This window comes from Loxodonta africana, chromosome X, assembly GCF_030014295.1.
Source record: "Loxodonta africana isolate mLoxAfr1 chromosome X, mLoxAfr1.hap2, whole genome shotgun sequence".
Taxonomy (NCBI): Eukaryota; Metazoa; Chordata; class Mammalia; order Proboscidea; family Elephantidae; genus Loxodonta; species Loxodonta africana.
Window position 1 is genome coordinate 131013352 of NC_087369.1, and position 27493 is coordinate 131040844.

The 27493-nt window shown below is 37.6% G+C and overlaps 1 protein-coding gene and 1 long non-coding RNA gene across 3 annotated transcripts in view; one reads left to right on the plus strand and one right to left on the minus strand.

Moving 5' to 3' along the window:
* AMMECR1 (AMMECR nuclear protein 1) overlaps window positions 1-27493 on the minus strand; it is a 136220-nt gene that overhangs the window by 81884 nt on the left and 26843 nt on the right. The window lies entirely within an intron of this gene.
* LOC135228978 (uncharacterized) lies at window positions 593-19701 on the plus strand. The gene is made up of 3 exons (XR_010319837.1): window positions 593-4153; window positions 16268-16393; window positions 19576-19701. It is a non-coding gene; the product is annotated as an uncharacterized LOC135228978 (long non-coding RNA).

Below are 27493 nucleotides of genomic sequence, written 5' to 3' on the forward strand. Positions count from 1 at the left end.
TATAGGAAAAAGATTGTTAGTAGCAAACCTAGATCTCTTCTTTGTTGTTTATGTTGTTGTTAGGTGCCGCTGAGATGGTTCCGGCTCATAGCGACCCTATGCACAACAGAACGAAACACTGCCTGGTCCTGAGCCATCCTTACAATCGTTGTTATGCTCGACCTCATTGTTGCAGCCACTGTGTCAATCCACCTTGTTGAGGGTCTTCCTCTTTTCCGCTGACCCTGTACTCTGCCAAGCATGATGTCTTTCACAAGGGACTGATCCCTCCTGACAACACGTCCAAAGTATGTAAGACGCAGTCTCACCATCCTTGCCTCTAAGGAGCATTCTGGCCGCACTTCTTCCAAGACAGATTTGTTCGTTCTTTTGGCAGTCCATGGTATATTCTATATTCTTCGCCAATACCATAATTCAAAGGTGTCAACTCTTCTTCGGTCTTCCTTATTCATTGTCCAGCTTTCATATGCATATGATGTGATTGAAAATACCATGGCTTGGGTCAGGCCCACCTTAGTCTTCAGGGTGACATCTTTGCTCTTCAACACTTTGAAGAGGTCCTTTGCAGCAGATTTGCCCAATGCAATGCGTCTTTTGATTTCTTGACTGCTGCTTCCATGGCTGTTGATTGTGGATGTAAGTAAAATGAAATCCTTGACAACGTCAATCTTTTCTCCGTTTATCATGATTTTGCTCATTGGTCCAGTTGTGAGGCTTTTTGTTTTCTTTATGTTGAGGTGCAATCCATACTGAAGGCTGTGGTCTTAGATCTTCACCGTTAAGTGCTTCGAGTCCTCCTCACTTTCAGCAAGCAAGGCAAGGTTGTGTCATCTGCATAACGCAGGTTGTTAATGAGCCTTTCTCCAATCCTGATGCCCCGTTCTTCTTCATATTGTCCAGCTTCTCAGATTTGTTCAGCACACAGATTAAATAGGTATGGTGAAAGAATACAACGCTGACGCACACCTTTCCTGACTTTAAACCACTCAGTATCCCCTTGTTCTGTCTGAACAACTACCTCTTGATCTATGTAAAGGTTCCTCATGAGCACAATTAAGTGTTCTGGAATTCCCATTCTTCGCAGTGTTGTCCATAGTTTATTATGATCCGCACAGTCGAATGCCTTTGCATAGTCAATAACACACAGGTAAACATCTCTTCTAAAAGCCAAAAAATAGGAAAATCCCATGAATACTACACAGTAGTAACACCAGGTGAGCATAAACACGGATCTCCTCTGACTTTTCCCGGGAGGGGAGAGAGATTAGATGAGAAGGTACCGGGATGAACTAGAAATGCTGGGCCAGCCTAGAAAGACTAGATGTAATTCACAAGCTTCTACACTATTCTCCGTAACTTTAATCAGACATGAATTAGAAGCCCCCAGCAAAATCTACCAGTTCATCAAATTATATATAATTTATTTTTTGTTCTTGTTGAGGATATACACAGCAGGATACCGGTTTATCTTTAATGCCTTCCTGTCACCCTTTCTGACCCCCTCTCAGCCTTCTTTGCATTTTTTTTCCTGTTTCCCAGCCAATCTTCGTCAAACCCAGGTCTACTATTTATTTAATATTCACAAATCTCCTCCCAATCAAAACTTCCATTTCCCAGTGGTTAACAGCTACTCAGCAGGGAACTGATCAATCATTTGATCAAGTAATTCATAATACGGAATGAATGAGGCTTAACTCTTCGAGGAATAATTTAAAATTCAAATAGATACACTGTGAAAGGGGAAGAATAGAAGAGGGCTAAGCTGGGAGTGGAGGGGTAGGATGGAGAAGGTAATCTTGAGACACATTTTACATTTTCTCATCCACATCAATCCTTTACTGCAAATAAAGAACACATTAAATTGTCATTGTAGCCTTATACCATACTCCTCCCTTCAACCTTTGTAAAGAGACTGTATCCCATGAGGCTCAGTACAAAGATAGACAGCATGGATTTGTATAAAAACCAAAACCAAACCCATTGCCATTGAGTCGATTCTGACTCATAGCGACTCTACAGGACAGGGTAGAACTGCCCCATAGGGTTTCCAAGGAGTGCCTGGTGGATTCAAACTGCCAACTTTCTGGTTAGCAGCTGAGCTCTTAGGTATTGCACCACCAGGGAATTACTATAACCAAAAACTCACTGCTGTCGAGTCAATTCTGACTCATTGCGACCCTATAGGACAGAGCAGAAGTGCCCCACAGAGTTTCCAAGGAGCGCCTGGTGGATTCAAACTGCTGACTTTTGGTTAGCAGCCGTAGCTCTTAACCACTACGCCACCAGGGTTTCCTGGGGATTACTATATAAAAAAAAAAATAGGAGACCACAAATATTTGAAAGTGGGAATCAGGAATTGCCAGTCGTTCAGTACTTTTCTTTGCCTGATGTTCCAAGAAATTCTATCATAGCAGCATTATATTCTTTTTTCAATTTTTACAATGTTAATTTAACTGGCAAATGTCAAAGGGAGGGAGGCAGTCTAAAATCTTGCAGATGATTGAGAAGGTTGACGAGGTGGTTTTTTGTAAATCAAGTGTAATCCCACCGACATACAACCAGCCAAGTCACAAGCATACTTTAGGGGATTTGCTTGATTCTACCGATTTTTGAACTGAAAGAACCTTAGTAAGACCAAGTCAACAATTCTCAGCAAACTTTTTAAAAAAATTCTGTCTCAAGAGTTTATATGTTGAGAGAGACTGACTTATTACTTTTTTCCCCCAGAGCCCTAAATTAGATGAGAAAGACTAAGTGGACTGGAAAAAAAGAATACTGTATTTACACATATTTTCTTCTCTTAGACAATTTACATTGCAAAGGGTATTAAATTTACCATTTGGTAACATTTTAAAGATGAAATATCTGGTGTTTTGTTCTGGTAACAAGAACAGATCACATATTTTAATTACCTAAAATCTTAATTTATTAATAAATTTTAAATGACAGTTTGCTACACATTTCCAAAATGAAATAAGCTCTAAAAACCATTTATTCAAAAAGCTTTTAGGTTTGAGAGTAGGCCTTTACTATGAAAAGAATTAATTATTTTAACATAAAACAGACCAGGCAAAAAAGATGCATTTCTATTTAAGTCTTATGATTCCTAAACTCAAAGTAAGTAAAAGTAAGAAAAAGAGGAGAACTAGGTCCAGGGGTTTTAAGATGAATATTGATTGATACAGTCAACTATTTTTTTATGTCATTAAAACCTTTTATGGAACTGTGTTCCGGTACCTCCATTTGACTACATTCATGGAATTCATAACACATTAAACAAAACAATGAAAACAGTGAAGATTTTTTTTGTTTTGTTTTTATGTTGTGTTTGTTACCTGTATCTACCTCTCTGGGGTCCCTGGGTGGCACAAACAGTTAAGTGCTAGGCTGCTAATGAAATGGTTGGAAGTTCAAGTCCACCCAGGAGTGCCTCGAAAGAAAGGCATGGCAATCTACTTCTGAAAAAATCAGCCACTGAAAACCCTATGGAGCACAGTTCTACTCTGACACACATGGGGTCGCCATGAGTCCAAACTGACTCGCTGGCAACTACTTTGGTTTTTTTTAGTATCAGCTTCTCCAGCTAAGGACCTGTCTTCTACTATATTGTCTTCCCACAGAGCCCACTCGATTAGCAGAAAGAGAAGATGGGAAATAAATATGCTGATTGATTTAAGAACTGATGTAAAAAGAACTGGAAAATTATCCAGCTTCTTTTATTCTAACTCTGATCAGATTTTTACCTTGTCTCCCATTCTAAGGAAATCTGATGTAATGTGCCAACTAAATAAGACTTGCAATAAAATTGATGTATTTGTTTTTTACTTGTTTTCTGGGTTTAGAAAGGTAACTGTTTTAATTTTGAAGTCCTTGTGTTTGACTACTCACTCCCGTGGGAGAAACAGCCTGGAAAGACTTAGCTTTGTAGCAGGAATTCAGCACTCCCTTCTCATTTAGGGGGAAGAAGAAAGGCAGGATGCGGGACAAAGTACTCAACTGAGACCATATTTTGTATTAGGGCTACTTATGCTGGCTTTGCTTTGTTTGTTTTCTCCTCTTCTACCTTTCAGGAAATAGTTCAACCCCTCAAGAACCTCTACTATGAAATATCCAATACAGGATTTTAGATGGAATTGACATCTTCACCTCCAAAGTACGATTCTTTTTTAAAAAATAAACTTTATTACAGTATGATTTATATGCAATAAAAGTACCCATTTTACATGTAAGATTCAATAAATTTTGATGAATGTATATATATATATGTAACCTAAACCATAATCATGATATAAAACACGACCATCATCCCAAAGAGTTCCTTTGTGCCCCTTTGCAGTCAATTCACTCCTGACCTGGGCAAATGCTAATGTGCTTTCTGTCACATTAGTTTTGCCCTTTCTAGAACTGCATATGAATGGAATAATACAATATGCTGTCTTTTGTATCTGGCTTCTTTCACTTCGCGTAATACTTTTGAAATCCATTCATGTTGTTTGATCTTTTTATTGCTGAGTAGTAGTCCACTGAACAGATATACCACAATTTGTTTACTAGCTGATGGATATTTGGGTTGCTACTAGCTTTGAAGGAAGGATTGGAGGAAGACTCATTAACAACCTGTGTGATTAACAACCGTGCTTGCTGAAAGTGAAGAGGACTTGAAGCATTTACTGATGAAGATCAAAGACCACAGCCTTCAGTATGGATTATGCCTCAACATAAAGAAAACAAAAATCCTTACAACTGGACCGATAAGCAACATCATAATAAATGGAGTAAATATTGAGGTTGTCAAGGATTTAATTTTACTTGGTTCCACAATCAACAGCCATGAAAGCAGCAGTCAAGAAATCAAAGGACACATTGCAAAAGATCTCTTTAAAGTATTGAAAAGCAAAGATATCACCTTGAAGACTAAGATGTGCCTGACCGAAGCCCTGGTGTTTTCAATCGCCTCATATACGTGCAAAAGCTGGATGATGAATAAGGAAGACCGAAGAAGAATTGACGCCTTTCAATTGCAGTGTTGGCAAAGAATGTTGAATATATATCATGGACTGCCAGAGAATGAACAAATCTGTCTTGGGAAGAAGTACTGCCAGAATGTTCTTTAGAAGCAAAGACGGTGAGGCTGTGTCTCACATACTTTGGACATGTTATCAGGAGGGATCAATTCCTGGAGAAGGACATCATACTTGGTAAAGTAGAGGGTCAGCAAAAAAGAGGAAGACCCTCAATGAGATGGAGTGATAACAGTGGCTGCAACAATGGGCTCAAGCATGATGATTGTGAGGAATGGTGTAGGACCAGGCAGTGTTTCATTCTGTTGTACATAGGGTCACTATGAATCGGAACCGACTCGATGGCCACTAACAACAACTAGTTTGGGGCTATTATAAATAAAGCCACTATGATAATATTTATGTTCAAGTCTCTGTGTAGACATTGGTTTTAATTTCTTTTGGGTAAAATACCTATGAATGGAATTGCAGAGTCACAGGGTAGGTGTATGCTTAACTTTATAAGAAATTGCCAACCTATTTTCCAAAGTTGCTGTACCATTTTTATACATTCCCCCAGCAACATCTAGGAGTGCCAGTTGCTCCATTCTCACCAACACTTGTTATTGTCCATCTTCTACATTTTAGTGAATGTGTAGAGATATCTCACTGTGGTTTTAATTTATATTTCTCTAATAACTAATAATGTTGAGTAACTTTTCATGTGCTTAGCGGTCATTCATATATCTTCTTTTGGAAAGCGCCTGCTCAACTCTTTAACTCATTTAAAAAAATATTTTATTGCATTATTGGTGAAAGTATACACAGCAAAACAGGTTCCCATTCAGTAATTTCTACATACAATGTTCAGTGATTTTAGTTACATTCTTCATATTGTATCAACATTCTCATTATTTCTGTTCCAGTTGTTCCTCTTTTACTCATTTTTAATTGGATTGCCTGTCTTCTTTTTATTGAGATGTATTTTTATATGTATATTTTGGATGTCAATTCTTTATTACATATATATACTAAAAAAAAAAACTATAAATACATTATTATACTTTGTGGTTTGCCATTTCATTTCCCTAATGATATCTTTGGAAGGGAAGTTTTCAATTTTTATGAAGTTCAATTTCTTGATTTTTCTTCTTCTGGTTCATGTTTTGGTGTCAATTGAAGAAATATTTGCCTACCCAAATGTCATAAAGATTTTCTCCAGTTCTGTTCCACAAGTTTTATAACTTCAGTTTTTACATATAGGTTTATAATCCATTGTATATAAATTTTTTTATATACTGTGAGCTAAGGGTCAAGGTTCATTTTTTGATTTGTTAATATTTGGTGATGGACATTTGTGTGTATGTACATAAGGCATACCAGCCCGTGGTTTTCTTTTCTTATAAAGTCTGTTTAGATTTTGGCATCAGGGTAATGCTAGCCTCATAGGATGAGTTGAAAAGAATCCCATCCTCCTCAGTTTTCTAGGAGCTTGGTTTATTTTTTCTTAAATATTTGATAGAATTCACCAGTGAAGTCATCAGAACCTAGAGTTTTAATTGTGGGATGGTTTTTAACTACATATTTATTTACTAGATATAAGGTTATTCAGATTTTCTAGTTCTTTTTTTAGTTTGGTATTTGTGTCTTTAAAGGAATTTTTTCATTTCATCTAAATTGCAAAAATTATTGGCATAAAGTTATTCAGAATCATCCTTTTGATGTCTGTATGATCTGTAGTGATACCCACTCTTTCATTCCTAATATTAGTAATTTGTGTTAACTTGTGTTTTTTTCTCTTGTTTAATCAATCAATTCATCAATTTTATTGATCTTTTAAAAGAGCCAGCTTTTGATTTCATCGCATTTTTCTCTATGATTTGTCCGTTTTCTATTTTATTGCTTTCTAGTCTTCTATTATATTCTTTTTACTTATTTGAGGTTTAATTTGCACTCGTTGTTCTAGCTTATTAAGGTGGAAGCTTAGTTTATTTTAGATCTTCATTCTTTTCTAATATAAACATTCTAAAGCCATACATGTCCCTCAAAAGACTGTTATTAGTTGCATAGCACAAATTTTAATATGTTGTATTGTCATTATCATTTAGTTAAAAAATATTTTCTAACTTCTGTTATGATCTTATTTACTCCATGATTTATTTAGAAATATTCTACATAATTTCCTAATACTTGGGAATTTTCCAGAAACCTTTTGGATATTGATTCCTAATTTAACTCCATTTTGGTCAGAGAACATACTTTGTACAATATCAATCCCTGTAAATATTGTGAGACTTGTTTTATGGCCCAGAATATGATCTATCTTTGTGAATGTACCACGTGAATTTGAAAAAAAAAATGTGCTCTGGTATTATTAGGTCCATTGTTTTATAAATGTCAATTAGGCCAAGCGTATTGTTACTGTTGTTCAGGTTTCTCACTGATTTTTTTTTTTTTGGTCTACTAGTTCTATCAATTGCTGAGATAACAGTGTTAAAATATCCAACTCTAACTGTGGTTTTGTCTATTTATACTTTCAATGTTATCAAATTTTTTTCTTAATGTATTTTGAAGCTCTGACAGATATATATACTTTCAGAATTGTTATGTCTTATTGACAAATTGACCAATTTTTATCCTTATGAAATGTCCCTCCATATCCCTGGTAATACTGCTTGTCCTGCAGTCTAATTTGTCTCATATTAACATAGTCACTTCACCTTATGATTAGTTTTTCCGTATCTTTTCCATCTATTTACTTTTAACCTGTTTCTTTAACCTTAAAATGTTTTTCTGTAAACAGCATATAGTTGGAGCTTGCATTTTTATGCAGCCTTTTAACTGGAGTATTTAGGCTACTTCTATTTAATATAACTGGATGTGGTTGGATTTAAGTCCACCATCTTTATATTTGATATTTGTTTTCTATATTTCTCATCTGTTCTTTGATCTTCTTTTCCTGTCTTATTTTGGATTAAATGAATATATTTTAGTATTTAATTTTTATCATCACTACTGGCTTACTAACCAGTTGCCATTGAGTCAATTCAAACTCATAGCAACCCTATGTGTGTTAGGACCATGCTCCATAGGGTTTTGAATGGCTGATGTCTTGGAAATAGATCACCACTGGCTTATTAGTTATGCCTTTTTTTTAGTAGTTGTTCTAGGTTGTATAATATGCACCTTTAGCTTACTGCAGTCTACCTTCAAATAATATTATATCACTACAGATATAATGTAAGGACTTTAACAGTATAGTTTCATTTTACTCTTTCCATCCCTGGGGGCTATTGCCATACCTTTTATTTCTACATACCTTATAAACCCCTTGGTAAATTATTAATTTTGCTTGAAACAGTTAATTAACTTCTGAAGATATTTAAAAATGAGAGAAAAAGGCTTTCAAATTTACCCCACACTTACATTTATCTAGTAGCACTCTCCATTACTTTGCAGAGATCGAAGTTTCCATCTGGTACCATTTTCCTTCAGCCTGAAAAATTCCTTTAATATTTCTTATAGTTTAGGACTGCTGGTGACAAATTCTTTGTCTAAAAAATAGATTTCACCTTCATTTTTTTAAGATACTTTCATTGGAAATAGAATTAGAGGTTGGCAGTATTTTTCTTTCAGCACTTCAAAGATGCTCTTCTGGTTTGCATTGTTTCTGATGAGAAGTACACAGTATTCATATCTTTGCTCCTCTGTATAATGTGTCTTTTCATCTAAAAACCCAGTGCTGTTGAGTCGATTCCGACTCATATCGACCCTGCTTTTAAAATGTTCTCTTTACAAGTGGTTTTCAGCAATTTGATGATGATGGCCTCAGTGCGGATTTCTTTGTGTTTATACCGCTCGGGCTTCATTGAGATTCTTGGGTCTAGGTCTATGGTTTTACACTATTCATCATATTTGGAAAATTTCTAGCCATTATTTCTTTCACTATTTTTTTCTGCCCATTTCTGTCTCTCATTTCCTTCTGGGACTCTGATTATATGTGTGTTAGTCTGCTTGACACTGTACCACAGTTCACTGAGGTGCTTGCTTTTTCTTCCTTTTTTTCCATTCTCTGTTTTAAACTGGATAGTTTCATTGTTCTTTTCTCTGACAGTGTCTAATCTGCTATTAATACCATCCAGTGAATTTTTCAGATCATATATTGCATTTTTCAGCTTTAGAAGTTCCATTTGGTTCTTGTATATGCCTTTCATTTCTTTCCCAAGAATATTCATGTTTTTCTTACAAACTGTCAACATATTTTCATAGTTGTTTTAAGGCTCTTGTCTGCTAATTCTATAACCATCATTTCTGGTTCTTTTATATTGATTGTTTTTCCTCTGACTGTGGGTTGCATTTAAGTGCTCTTTGCCATTTCCAGTAAATTTTTTGAATGCCAGATATTATAATCATTATATTGTTGAATATTTGGATTTTGCTATCTGTCTTTAAAGAATGTTGAAGTTTGTTTTGTGATGCAGTTAAATACTTGTGGGTAATTATTTTTCAGGGCTTGTTTTTGAGTTTTGCTAGTTCAGGTTTAGCAAACCCTTTGATCTAGTTTAGCCCTACTACTAAGGTATTACCCTTCCAGGGTCACTGCCCTAAGTGTTCAACAAGCTCACTCAACTTTTGCTGCTGGAACCCAAATGTCTCTCTTAACTCTTCATGAGCTCTGGTAATCATTCAGCTTATATCTCCTGAGCAGATGTTATTTTTTCCCAGCCTCATGGAGTTTCTGTCAACACATACTTAGATTAATATTTAGCCAAAGATCAAGGAGATACCTATGCAGATTTCTGGAGCTATTTCTCTGAGTAGCTCCCTCCTTACCAGTACTCTGCCCCATAAACTCCTGCTGCCTCGACCTCCCAGAGTTCCTACCTCTGTCTCATCAACTCAGCAAGGCTGCAGGCTCTGCTTGGGTTCCCCTTCACAATGCTGCAGCCCAGAAATTACCTCCAGGCAAAAAGGCAGAGCGATTGTAGGGCTCACTTTGTTTCTTTCCTTCCTCTCAGGGATCAAAGTCCAATATCTGAAAACAGTTGTTTCATAAATTTTGTCTAGTTTCTAGTTGTTTACGGGGGATACAGGATGGAAGGGAGCAAGTCCTGTACCAATTACTCCTTCATGGGCAGAAGTGGAAGGCCCAAAACCTTTTAACACTGAACTGGTAGAAGGTTTAAACTCAGTGGTAGGTTTCACAATTAAACGTGGAAAAGGCCTACCACAAATAGTAGAAGACTACAGCAAACTGGAAAAAGTCCAGGAGGCAGAAAGCAATAGAAACAGAGATATGAAGTGACTCAATCAGTTTCAGAGGTAACACATTGCTCGTAACACAAGGGTTATGAGCAATGTGTTACCTCTGAAACTGATTGAGATGTCATTTAAAAAAAAAAAACTTTCAATTCTAAGGTAATAATAATAATAAAAAAAAGCAGTCAGGTAGAAACTAAACTTGACAAAAGTATCAGTTACCAGTCACACTGCTATTTCCTTCTTTAAGCCCATGCCAAAAATAGCTCAGTCTTCTTATCTCCCTCCATGTGAGTTAAAAAAAAAAAAAGTAAATGCAAACTGAACAACCTTATTTACAACACCTAAAAAATCTTGAGGAAGTTATTAATAATAATGAATGATGTCTGATATACTGACATATGTGTGTTTTCTTACTGCTATTTTTAAAGGGGCTATTTTTTCAGGTATGACAATTTAAACAATTTTATGGCACAGCTATTTGCCTCCCGGCTGTTGCAGATAACATTAACTTTATCATAGTCTTAATAGTACAAATCTTGCAATAGCAATGGTGTATCTATAAAAGGGCAGTCACTTAAGGATAGGAACCCCACATTAAGGAAACCAGATATGCAAAGTTATTTTATGGTGAAAAAAATAATGTGATATATCATTAAATTGTCTTTTTTTTTTAATTCCCCACTAACACATCAGGTATCACCATGATAGTTCAATATTCAAAACGGTAGACTGAGCTGGCTTCTAATCTGGGAGGCATAGAACAAAGTCAGGTTCCACTGAAAATTAAGGTGGTAATAAGCAAGCCAGTGCAGAGCTGGTGAGAGAAAAGCAATATCCATGAAAGGCACTGGCTGAGAAACTGAGGTAATAAGGTAGTGAAATGAGAAGGGTAATTGCTTACCTAAAAAGCAGGCTGCTCAATTTACCCTTTGCTTTAGGTAGTCCAATATAACTGCCTAGAAGCCCTGGTGGCACAGTGGTTAAGCATTCAGCTGCTAACCGAAGGTCAGCAGTTCAAACCTACCAACTGCTCCACAGGAGAAAGATGTGGCAGTCTGCTTCCATAAAGATTACAGCCTTAGAAACCCTATGGGGCAGTTCTACTCTGTCCTACGAGGCTGCTGAGTCGGAAATGACTTGACGGAAATGAGTATGGTTTGGTTTTATGTAACTGCCTACTTCAAGGCCTAAAAAAACCCAAGGCCTAGAACTTTGTAAACAAATGAAACAGAAGCTAAGCAAAGAGACCAACCTCCATGGAAAGATAAGAAAGAACACAGGAGCCCCACCAACAAGCACCAGTATAACAACCTCCTATGTATATTTAAAAACTTTGGTTTAAAAAGCCTCCAGCTGAACTGCTAGGTACATGGCAGAACACAAAGTAGCCAAGATGACATATAGGCTTTGGAAATGACAGTGACCTACTCAGCTTCCTCATATCAATACCAAGAGTCACCTGAACTACTTCACATGCTCATCCCGGGAAGCCAGTGTTTTCCCTTGAGTTCCACCTAGTCCTCTTCTTTAAAACCAGTAAAAGCAAGACCCCAGCCCTCTGATTTTTTGGTAAATTTTGAGATAAAAAAATATTTTATTTTAAACTAGAGCTGTGCTGTCTTTTTACTTCCAGACCAGAAATGCACATATGGAACCTCATACTCAATCTAGAGTTTCTACACAGCTGTAGAATCACAGACCAGAGGGAAATGCAGTTTCCCGTAGTGCCTACCTCTCCCACCCCTTCTCAACATAAAACACTAACGAGATTTCCAGTAAAGGAGCAGGTCTCTGAACTATCCATGTCTCAGTTGAATACTGCTAGATTGATGACAAATCTTATTATTGAAAAGTCTTTCAGCGAGCAGCTTCATGCTTCCAGACTTGCCCAGCATATTTGCTCATTCTACCAATGAAAACATATCACAAAATCACCTCTTCTCCAAATAAATGAAACTCAGCAATGGTAAAATTATTATAATTAGATATAAAGAACCAAATTGAATAAAAATTATTTAATATAGGAACACATTCTAATTTTATAAGACAAAAATTTGTCAAATGATTCTTTTACTTATAATAAAAGCATTCTCATACGGACTACAAAATTAGATAACACATATAAGTGTCTAGTCCAATGCATGATTCAATAAAAGATAGCTCTCTTTTCACCTTAAACCTATTGAGAAAGAAGATCAGTTTGAATTAGAGAGGTCTGGATTAAAGAATGCTTTAAAAAATATGCAGTTTTATTATATTTGGGTACACTCACATTCAGCTGCCCATCTCCCTCCTTCTCTACTAAAGTGGTACTTTAATAAATAAGGTAAATAATTTAATAGACAAAACTAAATAGTAATGAATATATCAATTATCTTATGTAAAGGGAAACTTCTTTCACAGCTAGAACAAGGACAAACTTCATTCTATCCAGCCCACATAAATGATCATAGATTTCAAATATGGAAAAGGAAAATGCAATTGGGAAACAAATCAGTAAAATTACAAGTAATTAAAAATAGGGAAATTAAAAAAAAATCTCAAAGCATAAAAAGAAAACTCTACCTGAGAATAAGACAAAAAATTTCATTTTAAAATTATAATTGTATAAGAGGACAAAAGAGATAAAATGGAACATTTTTCAAATGATAGTGACAATATGTATCTGTGTGTGTGTGTACACACATGCCCACACACACTACTAAGCTAACTTTTACTGAGCACTGGTAGCACAGTGGTTAAGAGCTACAGCTGCTAACCAAAAGGTCAGCAATTCAAATCCACCAGCCGCTCCTTGTAAACAGTTCTACTCTGTCCCAATAGGGTCACTATAAGTCGGAATCAACTTGATGGCAACAGGTTTGGTCTTTTGGTTTTTACTATGTGTCAGGCCGTTTCCAAATATTTACATGTAATAACTCATTTAAATCCTCACAACAACCCTATGAAGTAGAAACTATAATAATTCCCCAATTCACAGATGGGGAAAATGAAGAAGAGAGAGTGTAATTAACGTCCGAATGGTCATATGTGAATTTGGACCCAAATATTCTGGCTCCAGAGCCAACTCTTTGTTGCTGTTGTTAGGTGCCATCCAGTCAGTTTGGACTCATGGTGTATGTACAATACAAGGGAATGAAACACTGCCCAGTCCTGTACCATTTTCACAATCGATGCTATGTTTGATCCCATTGTTGCAGGGACTGTGTCAATCCATCTCCTTGAGGGTCCTCCTCTTTTTTGCTGACCCTCTACTTTACCAAGTGTGATGTCCTTCACCAGGGACTGGTCCCTCCTAATAACATGTCCAAAGCATGTGAGATGTAGTCTCGCCATCCTTGCTTCTAAGGAGCATTCTCGTTGTACTTCTTCCAAGACAGATGTGTTTCTTCTTCTGGCAGTCCATGGTATATTCAATATTCTTTGCCAACACCACAATTCAAAGGCGTCGATTCTTCTTTGGTCTTTATTCATTGTCCAGCTTTCGCATGCATATGAGGAGAATGAAAACCCCATGGCTTGGCTCAGGCACACCTTAGTCTTCAAGGTGACATCTTTGCTTTTTAACACTTTAAAGGGGTCTTTTGCAGCAGATTTGCCCAATGCAATACGTCCTTTGATTTCTTGACTGCTGCTTCCATGGGTGTTGATTGTGGATCCATGTAAAACGAAATCTTTGATAACTCCAATATTTTCTCCATTTATCATGATGTTGCCTATTGGTCCAGTTGTGAGGATTTTTGTTTTCTTTATGTTGAGCTATAATCCATACTGAAGGCTGTAGTCTTTTATCTTCATCAGTGAGTGCTTCAAGTCCTCTTCACTTTCAACAAGGTTGTATCATCTTCATAATGCAGGTTGTTAATGAGTCTTCCTCTAATCCTGATGTCCCATTCTTCTTCATGTAGTCTAGCTTCTGGGATTATGTGCTCAGCATACAGATTGAATAAGTATGGTGAAAGGATACAACCCTAACCACACCTTCCCTGATTTTAAACCATGCAGTATCCCCTTGTTGTGTTTGAACAACTGCCTCTTGGTCTACGTACAGGTTCCACATGAACACAATTAAGTGTTCTGGAATTCCCATTCTTGGCAATGTTATTCATAATTTGTTATGACCCACACAGTCGAATGCCTTTACACAGTCAATAAAATACAGGTAAACATCTTTCTGGTATTCTCTGCTTTCAGCCAAGATCCATCTGACATCAGCAAAGATATCCTTCATTCCATACCTCCTCTTCTAAATTCGGCTTGAATTTCTGGCAGTTCCCTATCGATGGACTGCCATTTTTAAATTATCTTCAGCATAATTTTCCTTGCATGTGATATTAATGATATTGTTCAATAATTTCTGCATTCTGTTGGATTACATTTTTTTCGGAATGGATACAAATATGGATCTCTTCCATTTGGTTAGCCAGGTAGCAGTGTTCCAAATTTCTTGGCATAGATCAGTTAGGCCTTCGAGCATTGCTTCCGTTTGCTGAAACATCTCAATTGGTATTCCATCAATTCCTGGAGCCTTGTTTTTCACCAATGCCTTCAGTACCATCAGTTCTTGATCATATGCTTCCTCCTGAGATGGTTGAATGTTGGTAAATTCTTTTGGTACAGTGGTTCTGTTTATTCCTTCCATCTTTTTTTGACGTTCCCTGTGTCATTTAATATTTTCCCTGTAGAATCCTTCAATATTGCAACTTGAGGCCTGAATTTTTCCTTCAGTTCTTTCAGCTTGAGAAATGCCGAGTGTGTTCTTCCCTTTTGGTTTTCTAACTCCAGGTTTTTGCACATCATTATAATACTTTGTCTTCTTGAGCTGCCCTTTGAAATCTTCTGTTTAGCTCTTTTACTTCATATTTCTTCCTTTCACTTTAGCTACTCGACGTTCAAGAGCAAGTTTCAGAGTCTCTTGTGACACTCATTTTGGTCTTTTCTTTCTTTCCTTTCAATGACTTCTTGCTTTCTTCATGTACGATGTCCTTGTTGTCATTCCACATCTTGTCTGGTCTTCAGTTACTAGTGTTCAATGAATAAAATCTATTCTTGAGATGGTCTCTAAATTTCAGGTGGGATATATTCAAGGTTGTACTTTGGCTCTTACAGACTTGTTTTAATTTTCTTCAGCTTAAACTTGAACTTGCATATAAGCAATTGATGGGCTGCTCTGCAGTCAGTCCCTGGTCTAGTTATGACTGATGATATTGAGTTTCTTTATCATTTCTTTCCAAAGATGTAGTCGATTTGATTCCTGTGCATTCCTTCTGGTGAGGTCCAAGTGTATAGTCACCATTAATGTTAAAACAAAGTTATTTGCCATAAGTCGTTGGTCTTGCAAAACTCTATCGTGTGATCTCCTGCCTTGTTTCTATCACCAAGGCCATATTTCCCAACTACCAATCCTTCTTCTCTGTTTCCAACTTTCACATTCCAACCATCAGTAATGCATCTTGATTGCATGTTTGATCAATTTCACACTGCAGAAATTGATGAAAATCTTCAATTTCTTCATCTGTGGCATTAGTGGTTGGTGCGTAAATTTGAATAATGGTCGTATTAACTGGTCTTCCTTACTTCCTTATAGGTATGAATATTATCCTATCAATGACAGCTTTGTACTTCAGGATAGATCTTGAAATGTTCTTTTTGATGATGAATGCAATGCCATTCCTCTTCAATTTGTCATTCCTATCATAGTAGACCGTATCATTGTCTAATTCAAAATGGCCAATACCAGTCTATTTCAGCTCACTAATGCCTAGAATGGAGCCCTGGTAGCACGGCAGTTAAGAACTTGGCAGCTAACCAAAAGGCTAGCAGTTCAATCCACCAGCTGCTCCTTGGAAACCCTGTGGGGCAGTTCTACTCTGTCCTATAGGGTGGCTATGAGTCGGAATTGACTCCATGGCAAAGGGTTTTGTTTTGTTTTGTTTTTTAATGCCTAGGATATCGATCTTTATGCATTCCATTTCATTTTTGACCACTTCATGCTTCTTTTCTAGATTCATACTTTGTACATTCCACGTTCTGATTATTGATGGATGTTTGCAGCTGTTTCTTCTCATTTTGAGTCCTGCCATATCAGCAAATGAAGATCCTGAAAGCTTGACTCCATCTACATCATTAAGGTTGATTCTACTTTGAGGAGGCAGCTCTTCCCTAGTCATATGTTGAGTGCCCTTCACTCTGAGGGCTCCTTTTCTGGCACTGTATCAGACAATATTTCCCGCTATCCATAAGGTATTCAATGGCCAATTTTTTTTCAGAAGTAGCTTGCCAGTCCTTCTTCCCAGTCTGTCTTAGTCTGGAAGCTCCGCTGAAGCCTGTCTACCATGAGTAACTCTGCTGGTATTTGAAATACTAGTGGCATAGCTTCCAGAATCACACCAATACTCAAGGCACCACAGTACAACAATGTGACAGATACTATGAATCAAAGACACTATGAATACTTTATACTACATACTATGAATGTGTACGTGTGTTGCTTGATATAAACCACCTGAAAAACAGTATTTCACCGTGGAACTGAATTATTGGATTTAAAGTGGAACAACCTAGAAATTAGAGCCAGGATAAATAAAACTGCTGACATCGACTATGTATATCATAAAATTAAAATAAACATAAGAATAAAAATATAAAAATTCACTACAAAGAAGAAATGCTCTAAAGATATAAATCTGGAAAAAATGGCACAATAATACAGATTGACTGGATATTAATTAAAAAAAGCATTCTATTAAAAGAAAGGATCAAAACACATATATAACATTTACAACCATTTCAAATGTGATATATGTCCACTGTAGAAAAAAGAAAAACGTTTTGGAAAATATAGAAAAAATAAAATAAAAATCACACAATCTTATAACCAAATATAATAAAAATTTACAAAGTTTCATAGTCTTTTTCTATGGAAATCATTTCACAGAATTAAGATCACACTCCATGGTTTTATATGCTAGTTTTTCTTTTCAACTGAATTGCATAAACGTTTTCCTACATGGTTAAAACTCTTCAAAAATATTTTAATGGCTCCATGATAGTTCATCATGTAAGTATGCCATAATTTCTTTCTTGTTAAACTACAGGAAACACGACTATGCATTAAAGTTTATCCGAAAAGACAGTGCCACCAAAAAAAAAAAATTGGCTTCACTGAATTAAAACTTCAAGAATATTTATTTACAATCAGCATTTATGAATCATTTTAATGGGTGGCAGCTGCTTTAAATGTTCTCATTGTTAAACCAGTAAAACACCATAATGGAAACAGATTGTCTTAATTCAAGGTCAAATAGCAGTTATAGTTCAAAAATTAAACTCAAGTATATTTGCCTCATGGTTAAGAATGGCTTCTCTCCAATTTGCAGACTCCCTGTTCTTCAAAACTTTTAAAAGACTAATGTCAAAAAGAACATCTAACAAAGCTGCTTTTTTGTACTGTTTCATTAAACATAGCATATTTGGAGAGAGATTTTTTAATTTATCTTTTATCAATATTCTTGATGTAACACTATAAAGCACGATGTTATGTTTAAGGAAAAAAAATAAACACAACTCTAAAAGTACTTGTTGTGAGACTGTTTCTCCAAAGGTGTTTTATTCCCTAACAGCTTTCCTCTACGGTCTATGTATAATTGCTTGGCCATGCCCTTATATTCCAACTCCATCGGGGTTGCTCACAACCGTGCAAGAACCACACAAGGAAACAAGATCTTAGTCAAAATCTCAGTATTAGAAAGGAAGGTAGGAACTGCTAAGGGGTGTCAGAGACAGCGTTCCTTTGCTGAGCCTATCTTTCTAATAGCTCACTTTTTAAAGAGAGTCTACCAGGTGTCGCAGGAGCCCTGGTTGCATAGTGGTTAATGTGCTTGGCTGTTAACCAGAAGGTCAGTGGTTCGAACCCACCAGGTACTCCACAGGAGTAAGATGTGGCAGTTTGCTTCTGTACAGTTTTACAGCCTTACAAACCCTATGGGGCAGTTCTACTCTGTCCTATAGGGTCTCTATGTGTTGGAATTAACTCAATGGCAGCGGGTACCAGGTGTTACTGGTAGTTCCTGCAATTGAGGAATCTCAGAGCTTGAGCAAATAACAAAAAAGTACTTTATTTTCTTTCATAGCACATATCACTATTTGTTTATTGTCAGCCTACTAGACTGTAAGCTCCAGGAGGCAGAGAGTTTGTTTCATGGCTGCATTCCTAGCCTCTTACACATAATAAGGGCTAAATATACGTTTGTTGAATAAAACAATATAACCTAAAAGACCTAATGGGAATTGGTCACACTAAAAAAGAGTCTAGGCCCAAGAAATACTAATTTTGAATGTGTAGTGGAAGTCTAACTGTGGCACGCAGAATTCATATCAAAGGCCTAAACAGTTTTCTTGGGCCCCTAACCAGTAACCAGTTGCCATGGAGTTGATTCCCACTCATGGCAACTCCATGTGTGTCAGAGTAGAACTGTACTCCGTACGGTTTTCAGTGGCTGATTTTTTGGAAGTAGATTATCAAGCCTTTCTTCCAAGGTGCCTCTGGGTAAACTCGAACCTCCAGCCTTTCGGTTAGCAGCTGAGTGCATTAACCATTTGTACCACCCAGGCACTCCTAGTCAGTCAGAAAACCCTTCATCCTCAATCATGGGTATGCAAGATGGGGACAAGTACTCTGCCTGCTTGATGGACTTCTTCAGGAATCCAAGGACGTGTTACATTAGAAAAGTCCTGGAAAATGAGAAGTATTATAATGCCGTATCAATAAACATATAATTATTAATGCTATTATCATTTTGAAGCCCTGGTGGTGCAGTGGTTAAGAGCTTAGCAGCTAACCAAAAGTTCAGCAGTTCTACTCCACCAGCCACTCCTTGGAAACCCTATGAGGCAGTCCTACTCTGTCCTATAGGGTCACTATGAGTAGGAATCAACTCAACAGCAATGGGTTTGGTTTTGGTATCATCATTTCTGGTCAACTAGATGTCTATTGGTAACCCTCCAATAAATGTTCATTTCCTTTTTTTGATACGTGGGAGAAGTAGAGATACTGTGAGTAGCCTCCTCATAAGTTTTATCATTTAGAAGGTGGTACTCTGAAGTATCCATCTCTGGGGAAAGATGCTGGTGTTCCACAGGCTGCACCATGATAGACTGTGCCTCAAGTGTTCAGGGCTTTTAAAACATTGAGGATGGAAAGAGTTAACATTCAACGAGTACATACTATGAGTCAAATATAATTTGGTGCTTTTACATGGATTTGAATCCTCACAGCGACTCTGTAAAAAGGTATTTATTATCCCTATTACAGATGAGAAAACTGAGGCTGAGAAGCTGGCTTACTGGCCCAAGACACTGCTAGTATGGGGCAGACCAGACACTACCAACCAAGGGCTGTCTGACTCCAGAGCCACAGAAATGATTTATCATCTCCAGATAAAAGTGAGCTTGCACACCATTTTCCTTTGTTATTTCAGTCACTCTTGTGGTTGGCATATGGGTTAAAAAAAATTGTGGGTCCACTCTGTACCATCAGGAACCAGGTTAGCAGAGAGAAAATTCTGAGGCCACAGAGAAAGGGGAATTTTCAGTTTGGGTAAAATAGTTAAAGCTGGCCCCTAGGTGCAGGTGGGTAGAAGAGACGTCATAGCTCATTAAGCACGCATTGAATGGCTGATTAGAAGATTTCTCAAGTAAACTCAGGATATCCTTGGCAACAGAAAAGTCAGTTTCTAGTATTCTCCATCTAATAAACATCCTCTGGTTCAGGGATTTATAGATAGGTGACTAAGGAAGTCTATTATTTGAAAAAATGTATACCAAGGCTAAATGTAAAATTCTTCCTGAAAATACCCAGAGAATACCTGGTAAGAGTCCCTTTCCCACAGGAATGATAGTGAACAACATGCGGGAGGGCGTGAGTCAGCACTGTTACCTTTACAGGAACAGAATACCAGAGGAAATGTTCAATCAAAACAGAGTAAAACTGGACAGCAAGGAAAAGCTATCATTATTGTTCCAGAGGCAAGAGGGTTCCAAGCAAAGCTAGTTAAATCATGGCAGGACAGAGCCAGAGCAAAAAAAAAAAAAAAAATCAAGTAAGTCATCAAACTTCAGAGCTAAAACTCTGAGTGCAAGAGATAAGGACACTGGGAGCAAAGACAACTTCAAATGCCTAGAATTTTTGCAGGTTTGGTCAGCACAGCTAGAAGCAAGGTTTGGTTTTATATTGCTTGATAGCATTTCGGAAACCAAAAAGCTTCTACTTGGGCTGCAAGAATCTGAGAATCTTCTGTATAGAAACCCCACATCAGGGTAGCTAGGAATTGCATGGATTCCCACACTGCAACCCCTCTCCTGGCAAATTTGCCAACTGGCAAATAAGACATAATCTTAAGGTATCATTAATATTTATGAGGTGAGGACAGTGGCCACGAATGGCTAGTTCACAGGCCCAATACTTGGTATATATTATTTCCAAGCCATAAGACACCAAAGAATATGACCTAGGTGGAGCCAAAAAAACCCCATTGCTGTTGAGTCGATTCTAACTCATAGTGATCCTATACAAACCAAAAAAACCCAAACCCGTTGCCGTCAAGTCGATTCTGATTCACAGCGACCCTATAACCAAAACCAAAAACCAAACCCCGTGCCGTCGAGTCGATTCTGACCCATAGTGACCTGACAGGCAGGACTGAGTAGAACTGCCCCATAGTTTCCTAGGAGTGCCTGGCGGATTTGAACTGCCAACCCTTTGGTTAGCAGCTGTAGCACTTAAACTCTAGGCCACCAGGGTTTCCAGCAACCCTACAGCAGAGTAAAACTGCCTGAAGACAAAATCAGCCTTTGAATTCTTCTGACTCCTGTATCTACATGAGGCACGGGGAGGTTGGGTGGGGAGAGGTAGGAAATAGTCATAGAAGTATGCAATCAAGCTTGGCCAGGGCCACAGAAATTATTAAGGAATGAACTGCTCAGAGGCCAGTCTGAATCCATGAAGTTCTCCCAAGTCATCACCAGTGATGGCAACAGAAGTTGGAGCCAAGAAAAGCCAAGGATAAAAGCTTTAATGAACTCTTCACATCCTTTAGGTCTTAGACTGAGTACCACCTTCTCAAAGAGACTTGTTCTCAGCCTATCTACAGAAGAGGATGACAGCTCTGTTATTCTCTATGCCAATCCCATTTACTTATCCCAAATACAATTAGTTCAACTGTCTCCACCGCTGGACTATAAGCTGTATAAGAACAAAGACCATGTCTACCTTTTTCACTATTACAGAGAAACCTGTGAGAGCCGGAACTCGACAGGACTGCCTTGTTTTTCTGGGTCTTACAGGTTTTCCGCCCTTGACACGGTGCAGTCTTACCATTTCTGTATCTCTTAGTGGAAAATATTTGAGTTTATCTTTTCTGGCAGGTTTCTGTCTTATACAGGTTCCGGCTTTCGCAGGTTTTACCATATATCCCTAGTGCTCAGCACAGTGCCTAGGACACAGTAAGTGCTGAATAATTTGTGGAAGGAAAAATGATTATTATATAACAATGATTCTCAGCGTGGTTCCTGGACAAGCAGCATTGGCTGAACCTGGGAACTTGTTAGAAGTTAACATCCTCAGGTCCCACCCGACTTACTGAATTGGAAACCATGGAAGTGGGGCCCAGCAATCTGCGTTTTAATAAGCCCATCAGGTGGTGCTCCTGCGCACTGAAGCTTGAGAACCACTATTTGAGAGTAACAAGGATGTACAAAAATTCACCTATCAAGAGTAAAAATAGACATTTCCTGGCGGTGGGAAGTATAAAGTTAGAGGTTTTAGTTTGTCATGGGGTTGGAATACTTGATCCAGTGATCCATGATTCTGAGACTTGTACGTGTACGACTTATTTTATCTAGAATGTACCAAATAAGGTTTTCCAAGTGTAGGATGCTAAGTAGCGATCTTGAACAACTTAACCTAAGAGTGTTTTCTTACCTGTGAGAAGGGAATAACACCAACTTCACAGGATATAAGGATTAAACGAGGTTTTTCAAAAAAATATTTACCCAATATCTGGCACATAGCAAACACTCAGTAAACGATAGTGGTGGTGCTTCTACTTATTGAACCCATTTTGGAGGCATGTGAAGATGAATATGACACTGGAACAGACTTCAACTTCCAAAAGGGCCCTGAGAAGAAAGGAAGTGTGGTGTGTTATTTTTCAAAAAGATACCTCCTATTGCCAAAATAATAGGATGCAAGTAGCTTTGTGATAGTGTAAAGATACACCATTTGCTGAACTCCAGAGTCAAAGAGATGCAAAACAAAAGAGATAACTCACTAAGGGTCCAAAATAAGGGGAGGATACAAGATGGGAGCCGAATTGAAGAATGCTGGCAGTGGGGTGAGAATTGCTGGTAGTAAGAAAGGCAGGATTGAAAGAGCAAGGCTAAGCTGTGATGAACTGTTATCAGTTGGCAAGGAGGAAGTCTTTATGTGTCTGGTTTCCCTATTTTCCAAACCAAAAATTGGCATAAAGTCTGAGGAATTTGAGTATACTTACGGACACAATGGAACAAAATATTTGAAATCAGGGCTGTCCTGGGATATACAGGATGTATGGTTACTGTCTGGAACTGATCTATTTTTAAAAGAACCCAACACCAGCATGGCTAAAGAACTACACAGAGTTTCACAATACCCTCAGTCTCTGGTTATGACTAACCCTGAGTGATGACGGCTGTACGGACACATGACCCCTAAAAAATTACAGTGTGGATGAGAAGTTACTTACAGTCATTTCTTTCTTCCCATCCCACCAGATCCATCTGGTTTCATAAATTCGTTGGCCATAATCTAGAGACCTTAGTAAGAAAATATATATAATATATATATCTCAGGTTTATCCCTGATATCTTAGATTAACTGCTACTGCATTTTAATGCCAGTTCATGGATTCTTTTGGATTGTTCTACTGCCCTTTTTGACAAGGGGGGATATAAGGCCCTTCAATACTAAGTAATGTTCATAAGCTAATAGTTTCTTCAGATCCAATAGAAAGCTTAGTGGAATTTCCAATCATTGGTTATGAATATGGGGCTGGTTAGGAGAGTTAATGGCCTCACTGCCAGTGATTCTGACAATTATGAAACCTGTTGCCATTAAGTCAGTCAGAGGTAGGTGAGTTTGATCAGACAATTTACCTTCTTGAGAAGGTAGCAGGTTTAAGCAAGATAAAATAAGTCCATCTACTAAGAATTCGGAAACCCTGGTGACGTAGTGGTGAAGTGCTACGGCTGCTAACCAAAGGGTCGCAGTTCGAATCTGCCAGGCGCTCCTTGGAAACTCTGTGGGGTAGTTCTACTCTGTCCTATAGGGTCGCTATGAGTCAGAATTGACTCGACGGCACTGGCTTTGGTTTTTGGTTTGGTACTAAGAATTCAACAGAATAGTGTCAAAAGAGATGGATAAAGGATCAACTACTTTTTTCCTATTGTGTCAATTCTTCTTCTAGCGACACTTCTCCCAAACAGAATCAAGATGTAGAGACACACTAACTGGTGTAGTCATCTGATGTGACTGAGACTGAAGAGGAGTGGTTAAATCACAGGGTCTTCTATCCACTTCAGGGAAATAGCTACACCTTCAGACCTAGCTGAGTAGGAACTTTCAAATTGTTCCGGTTTTCTCTTCAATCCTGGAAGAGAGAGGCCATCTTGTAGTTGTGGAGAGCACATCTTATTATAGGGCCTCACTCAGAGTGATAGCAATTAGCATGACTTGTTCCATTTCTAATCTGGAGCAGTTCACACCTCTTTAGGTGACCAGCCGCTCCCTGGTTTCCTGAGTGTCATCATTTTGGGGGAAGATTTATGTATATACAACTGCTTTGAGTCAGAATCGACTCTAGAGGAACAGTTTAGTTTTGGTTTGGTTTACTGCTGCTTAGAATTCCTGACCTTAGCATTTCTCACACCTCAATCTTCCAAGTTACTGGTCTATATGGCACTGTCCAGTACAGGCTAGAGCTGTGAATATTATGCCATTGGAGGACTTAGTCTGTTATGTGGGGGGAGTCTGAATTAGGTATTCAGGGTATACAGTTGCCAAGATTAAGAGAGACTACAAAGGAAGCTAACAGGCTTTCCTTGCTCCATTCTCTCTCACTAAAGAGAATGGGTTATAAAGTATACAGAGCCATCTCACAGATGAGAAGCCAAACTCCAATTGATGGGGTCAATTTAGTTCAGCAGACTAGTATTGAGCACCTTATCTACTATGTGCTATGCACTGGGGATCGGAAATAAAAAGGAAGACCCCTACTCTTCAGGAGCTTATAGTCTACGTGAAGGAGATAAACACTTGAACAGAATTTCATATAAAGCAGTAAATGATAAGAAAATAGGTATGAAAGAAGAGTGGGCACATAGGAGAGGCACTTATCCTAACCTAGGGATTCAGGGAAGCAAGAAAACAGAGGACTATGACTATAGAAACTAACTTTAGCTCAAGACTTGTGTCTTGGAGCCAATAGATAGTATAAATTGAAGATAAGAGTAAAAAGAAGGGGAAAGGATAGAAAGCTCCTAGTCAAAGAGCTGAAGGAACACAATGTTTTCTGGGCTTTTTAAAATGACAGAGGTTTTGACAGGGTGGAGAGCTGTCTTTTAGTGCCTACACAACCCTCCCTCACATACTCTTACAGAAGAGTAGAGCTTGATCTGGTAGAGAAAGAGGGAAGAAAGGTAGGTATATAAAACATCTACCTGGGTGCACACCACACAGTGGGTTCTCAGTAAGTGATATTTCTCCTGTTTCACCTCAAAAACTGTACCAGAATTTCATAAATCAGACTGTGCACTTTCAGGAGTTGAGTGAAAACTGGAGATCTCTAAAGTATGCTTGGAGGCAAAAGTACAGACCTTACTCTGCAGAGCTTCATCAGTGTACAGGTAACAAAGCTCTCCAAAATCCCCTTGGCAATGGCACAGGCCTGCTCTTTGGATGAACAGTATTAGCCTAACACGAACCACTAGATCACCGCCCACATTATTTAGTTAAATGCTAAACTATACCATTTCTTTCCTGTACTATTACTTGTACCTATTCTTTCCTCTCAAATCTAACATCATAGCTAATCTTTATGCAGGCTAGTGTGCTCTTTGGGTTAAACTATTTCAGTGTTCCCTCCAACAATGAATCTGTTTTAAATGTCACCAATCTCTCACTCTGCTTCACCCACATCACTCTACACTGTTTCCCAATAGACCAGAAAATTGACTCAGAAGGAATGAACGGATGCTTTAATTTAAGCCACTCCACTCTCACTCACCTGGTCCAAGAATTCCCGATTATCTTCATTTCCTGATAGTGTCCTGAACAAAACTATTCACCCAGCCCTCTTTATGATCCTTGCTGATTAGAATGTCTAGTACTCTTCCTCAAAATAAATGTCTAAATTCTTAAGGTTTGAAACATAATTCAAAACCTTCCATGATCCTTCCCCAACAAATAAGAACAGGCCCATTAACTTAAACATGACTAATATGCCTCCCCCACTGCCACGTACAGTCATGAATATCCAACTCCCCATTATCCACATGTGGACTTACAGCATGACCGAGAGCTTTTCCCAATCCACCCGAAAACTCTTTTAATTACCCACTTATGGTACAGCCACTCCAGTAAAGGTACTGGAGAAAGGTAGGAAAGGCACACAGAGACAGCTCAAGAAACGATCAGAAGAGTCAAGAAAAGGAGGCATGAGAAATTATTATTTTTTGCACTATTTGCATTAGGGTTCCTTACAGAAGCAGGAAGGTCTCTCTCTCTCTCTCTCTCTATATATATATATATATACATACACACATATATATATGGTGGTTATAAATAATATAGTCAAAATTTACATATTTATGTAAACATTAATTTATATTAAAAATCAAAACATACCTTGTAGTTATAAAAATAGCCACCTTCTTAGTTAAATAGAAAAGATGGTTTACTTACGTACGTCCCAGAAGAAGAGCAAGTTGGTAAATTATTCCATGTAAACCGGAAGCTTACACAGTAATATAAAATCTGTGTGTACGTGAACACACACACTTATAAGGAAAGCTTGCCAAGCCAAAAAGGTACTATTATTTAAACTCCTATTAGTTGCCAGCAAACTGACAAATACAGAAACAGTACCCTAATGGTGGTTGACGATGGTCTTTATTACTATCCAGTCATGTTTTGGAGGAGATTAATCTTTGTATCATAAAAACTCTCAAGAAAAGCATCCTGCACATTATAGCATTCTTATAATTGTACTGGAAAGATATACTGTAATTTACTTAGTATAGCCAAGAATTTATAGAATCATGATTCAGAGTTGCACACAATCTGGTTTTAGCACTAAAGCTGAAAAATAAAACCTACTGGAATCAATCCAACTTGCTTTATTTCCTGGAATACAGGTAAAAATCCATTAGAGTTAACATCAGGATAATAGAGCTTCTGTTATGCTCAATCTCATAGCAAACTCACAGTACTTTGTTGATTTGGTTCTGAAAAAAATTATTTACGGCAAATAATCAAGGATAACAAATGTTTTCTCCAATCGTCTTCCAGTAAGTCATTCCTTACAATGAAAAAATATTTATGTGCTGCTGGCAAAGCAACTCTCACTTGATAATTCACTGTGAATGTTAAAACTGAAGAGCATTTCTCCCACGATTTTATTCAGCACAACTTCCCCAACCCTTACCTCCTTAAATACTTTATGGAAGCAAACTAAGTATCCGATATGGATGTCAAGTCAATTCACTGTCTATGCCATGGGGCTAGTCTTCAAAATTAAGCTATTTTTCAACTACAGTTATCTATATTAACTTCTCACTTGTATAAGATTTATGCTAATTAGGTTGTACAGTTAGTCTTTTAGTTTTATTTAGTTAAATTGTTAATACAAAGTCTACACAACAGAAGATGCATTAAAAAACAGTAACTTTCCACTCTTTTTGTGTGCTTACAGCAGTCCTGAAATGTACCACATATGGTTCCAATGATGTAAATTTTAATGAAATATTTAATGTAATTAAAATTTCATAAAACATTTCTAGCACTTAACAGTAATGAAAAAGCCAGTGTTAAAAATGGACAATTTTGTTCCTAAATGAATGGTATAGAGAAGATCTGATGAAATTATGTATTTTTAGGGCACAGATTTATGCAACTTCTCAGAATTGTACTTACTGAA